This window comes from Phyllostomus hastatus, unplaced genomic scaffold, assembly GCF_019186645.2.
Source record: "Phyllostomus hastatus isolate PE091 unplaced genomic scaffold, TTU_PhHast_1.1 phas_contig_58, whole genome shotgun sequence".
NCBI lineage: Eukaryota > Metazoa > Chordata > Mammalia > Chiroptera > Phyllostomidae > Phyllostomus > Phyllostomus hastatus.
This window is the reverse complement of record NW_025333916.1, coordinates 26693337-26698437: the sequence shown is the minus strand read 5'-3', so window position 1 is coordinate 26698437 and position 5101 is coordinate 26693337. Positions and strand designations below refer to the sequence as shown.

The window sequence follows — 5101 nt, the reverse complement described above, 5'->3', positions numbered from 1 at the left end:
GAAGAACGATGAAACGGAAACTCGAAGCTATTGAGTTCTCACTTGCACGGCTAATAAGTGACAGACCAGAAGTGGGACCTGGCTCTGATTCCCTTTCTCACTTCCTACACCCACACTGGGCGCATCCCTCCCAGTCTAAGTGCGTCCCCAGAAAGAGAATGTATTCTGAAATTTACTGGGTTCGTTGTAGAAATGGAAGAAAACCACCAGCTCTTGGGAAAAAGAATTCATTGTGGTATGCAGTAACTTTCCTCTTTCTCTTTTCTTTTAAAAGGCAGTGTCCAGATCCACGTCAGCCTCATAAATCGTATCAGGATGATTTTCAGGGGAATTGTTCTCTAAAGGATGTTGAGCTTTTTTCTTTTCCCGGGTTAGGTAGGCATGACTTCCTGTTTTCTGAAGCTTGTTATCTTATTCTTGTGTAGACTGTAAAGCAAATATTGCTTGTTAAAATAATTAGTGATACCCTAGAGCAGCGGTCCCCAGCCTTTTTGGCACCAGGGACCAGTTTCATGGAAGATAATTTTTCCATGGATCAGGGTGGGGGGTGGGAGACAGGAGGTGGGGCTTAGGTGGTAATGCCAGTGGCATCCAGGGATGGGAAGGTGGGAGTTTGGGGATCCCTGCCCTACAGCTCAGTAAATGTTTCCTGTATGCACATTATTAGGCAAATTATATGACAAGTTTACTGTGATAAAGCTCACTATTTTTAAAGCCTATGTTGGCTTCTCCTCATAGGGGAAAACTCAGTGAGGAAGATATAAAACATGAATATACAAAATCTGTGAGGTGGTGTAATCATAGAGAATGGGGGCAGAGCAGACGCTGAATTGCTTTTTAACACCTCCTGAACCAGGTTTTTACAGTGCAGCTTCATTCTTTTTCATTCAAGGCTTTATATGTTCCATAATGACCATCAGCCATAGTAAAGGGTATGTGTACTTCTGAGCCCTGAGCCACAAAGCAGAGAAATGGAGAGAAGGCGGTGGCATTACTGAACTGCTGATCAAACAGCTCCCAAAGTCTGCCTTACTTCTGCACTTGCCTCCTTATCATTGGGTCAGAGTGATTCCAGGCTCTAGATTATTTGAACAGAACCCCATATAGAACAAATGGGAGGCCACTTCTGTATACTCAATTAGCAGAAGTAATTCAGAGCTGAACAGTGCTGGGGTTTCTGTCTTAGATAGTGCCAAGTTCTGTAGTGCTGTATGCAACTTGTCAAAATATGTGGAGGTCTTTCCTCCACTCTGATCACAAATAAAGGTATGAAAATTTTGTGGGTATTCGATTGTGACCAAAAGCCACGGTGGTTGATACAAGTTAACCAGTATCTGGCATGGAGCCTGGCATGACTGTTTAATAAATATTTGTTGACTGATAATGTAGTTGTCATTATTATGTCTCCCTTGAAACCATCACCATGGCATTAAATACTTGTTCTCTGAAAGCTTACCAGGTTTCAATATGTCTTGTCATATTACTTGGTATTGTTTGATAAATAATAGCATTGTTGTTTGAGAATAATAATAATAGTTACCATTTATTATTTTCTAGATGCTGAGATCTATTTTAGGTGTATTGTATACATCATTTCATTTCATCTTGTTAGAATTTTATATGATATTATTATTATTATTACTTTTAAATATATTTTATTGATTATGCTATTACAGTTGTCCCATTTTCCCCCCTTCATTCCCCTCCACCCTGCACACCTTCTCCCACCCACATTCCCTCCTTTAGTCATGTCCATGTTTTGTAAGTTCTTTAGCTTCTACATTTCCCATACTATTCTTGCCCTCCCCCTGTCTATTTTCTACCTACCATCTATGCTACTTATTCTCTGTACTTTTCCCCCCCTCTCCTCCTCCCACTCCCCTGTTGCTAAACCTCCATGTGATCTCCATTTCTGTGGTTCTGCTCCTGTTCTAGTTGTTTGCTTAGTTTGTTTTTGTTTTTGTTTTAGGTGTGGTTGTTAGTAATTGTGAGTTTGCTGTCATTTTACTATACATATTTTTAACCTTCTTTTTCTTAGATAAGTCCCTCTAGCATTTCATAAAATAAGGGCTTGGTGATGGTGAACTCCTTTAACTTGACCTTATCTGAGAAGCACTTGATCTGCCCATCTATTCTAAATGAAAGCTTTGCTGGATAGAGCAATCTTGGATGTAGGTCCTTGTCTTTCATGACTTGGAATATTTGTTTCTAGCCCCTTCTTGCCTGCAAGGTCTCTTTTGAGAAATCAGCCAACAGTCTGATGGGAACTCATTTGTAGGTGACTGTCTCCTTATTTCTTCCTGCTTCTAGAATTCTCTGCTTCATTTTAATCTTGGGTAATGTAATTATGATGTGCCTTGGTGTGTTCCTCCTTGGGTCCAACTTCTTTAGGACTCTCTGAGCTTCCTGAACTTCCTGGAAGTCTATTTCCTTTGCCAGATTGGGGAAGTTCTCCTCTATTATTTGTTCAAATAAGTTTTCCACATGTTGCTCTTCCTCTTCTCCTTCTAGTACCCCTATAATTTGGATGTTGGAACATTTAAAGATGTCCTGGAGGTTCCTAAGCCTCTGCTCTTTTTTTTGAATTCTTGCTTCTTCCTTCTTTTCTGTTTGCTTGTTTCTTTCTTCCTTCTGGTCCACTCCATTGATTTGAGTCCCAGTTTTCTTCCCATCATCATTGGTTCCCTGTGCATTTTCCTTCATTTCACTTAGTGTAGCCTTCATTTTTTCATCTAATTTGTGACCAAAAATCAACGAATTCTGTGAGCATCCTGATTACCAGTGCTTTGAACTGTGTATCTGATAGGTTGGCTATCTCTTGGTTGCTTAGTTATATTTGCTGTGGAGCTTTGATCTGTTCTTCTGTTTGGGCCTTTTTTTTTTTTTTGGTCTTGTTGTGCCTGTTACATAGTGAGAGGTGGAGCCTTAGGTGTTCCCCAGGGTGGGGCAACCCAGTAGCTGGGTTGTAATATTGTTTGTGGGGGCAGGGTCCAAGAGGGAACAATGGCATTTGCTCTGCTCTCTCTTGGATTTCAGTCCCTTCTGTCGCTTCCAACAAGCAAACTGGGCCCTCCTGGTGCTGATTCCTGTGTGGCTGGGTTTGTGTACATTCTAGGACCCTGTGGGTCTCTCCAATAACTCTCCTTTGAGGCTGGGAGTCTCTCTGGGCACCTCAACCCCACAGATATTTTCAATCAGTGCCCGTAGGCTCTATTTTCTGGTGCTAGGACCCTGGGTTGCGTGGTCTGTCTCACTCCCCAATTTCACCTGGTTTATCTGCTCACGAATGTGGGACTGCTCAGCCAGACAGCCACCTCCCTTCAGAATTGAATTGCACAGTGCCTCCCTTCACAATTGCCACCACACTGGGTCTGCAGGTTGCCACCCTGTGCATGGGGTCTACCAGCCACTGCCTGCGTGCCCAGGGTCCACCTGCTGTGATCTTGCATGCTGGGATGACTTACGTGCCCAGTGCCACCGATTTTGTTTCACAACCCCTCTCTGCCAAGCTGCTGGACTCCGCCCTTCCTACCGGCCTGGATGAATGTGTCTATTTTAACTCCTTGGTTGTTCGACTTCCATACAGTTCAATTTTCTGTCAGTTCTGGTTGTTATTTTGTTTCTGAATTGTTGTTGTCCTTCTTTTGGTTGTGCGAGGAGGCACAGTGTGTCTACCTATGCCTCCATCTTGGCCTGAAGTCCTTACATGGTATTATTATCCCCATTTTATAAATGAGGAAATTGGAGCTCTTGTTGAAAATATTCTTAACTTTAATATATTCAAATTTATAAATCTTTTACTTATAGTCAGTGCTGTATATCTCTTCTTTAAGAAATCTTTCTCTACTCCTAAGGTCTAAAATGCAGGGTCCTGCAGAAGTAAGTCTTGCTTGATTGTGGTTAGGGTATGTGAATGTCTCGCATGAGATGGACAGCAATTTGAACATTTCACCTAAAATGTCATATGCTGGGCTTTAGTGTGATATTGCTATGTTACAGAGTTACATGCTTATGATTTTGTAATAAAAGACTTTGTAATAAAAAGGGGTGTTATTTCCACCCCATTTACACCTCAGCCCAGGCCCTTTGCCTGGTCTGTATTGTGAATGGGGGGACATGGAAAAAAAAGTGGTGTTATTTGTGCTGGACCCTGTATTTTCACCTTTATTTCTTTTAAAAATTTTAATATTTTGTTTTTGACATGTAAAACTTTAATTCATCTGGGGTTATTTTTTACATATGGGATCATTTAGGGATCCCTTTTAATCTTATTCCATGTGGAAAATCATTCTATTTTCTAGCTCTGTATGGTTGAGTTTCTCCTTTCCCCACTGGTATGTCTTGCTAACACTGACATACATCAATGATCCCTCTATGCATTCACATAATGAGGAATCAGGCAGCAGTTTAAATACATCACCTGTATGCAACAATATGAATGAATCATTGCAATATGGTGGACTAATGACGAGAATGTGTCCTGAAGCAAGGAAACTGAATTCTGTCTATTTGAGGTCCTGGGGGGGAAACAGATAAACCCAAGGCTAAAAGAAATTAAATGATTTTCCCAAGCTCACTTGGCTGGGAAAGCGGTAGAACTGGAACTCAAATCCAGTTCATCCAGCTCCAAATGCCAAGCTGTTCCACTAGGCAGCATGGTACCATTAATTCACAATCTTTCCGGAAACATCATTCTTTATTAAGGTACCAGCATTGGTATTAAGGTACCAATCTTTCTTTAAGATTCATTTATAATTTCTACTGGTAAACAGAATAGCATACAAAATTAGAAGGCTGTAGATCTCACTCCCTTCCTGGATCCCCCACCTCAGTCTCTTCTAGGTTCCTTTCCATTAATGAAAATCCTTGATTTCTTGAATTTGTTTGGATATGCTTGCATCTTTGCATCCTGATAGAAGAAGCACAAAACTTCCTTTGATCACTTCCACATCCCCTCTTAGCACTCAGTACATCCTGTCACAGTTCTCACTTGTCTGTGCACAGAAAGCTCTGTAGGAGCAGGGTCAGCTGTCTTATTCACTGTAGTATCAAGCACAGTGACTAACATATAGCAGACCCTCAATATATATATTGGTCAAAT

The 5101-nt window shown here is 41.2% G+C and overlaps 1 pseudogene; it reads left to right on the top strand.

Annotated features, from left to right (window-relative positions):
• The first annotated feature begins 4028 nt into the window (after positions 1-4028).
• LOC123825028 lies at positions 4029-4120 on the top strand (annotated as a pseudogene).
• Positions 4121-5101: the final 981 nt, after the last annotated feature.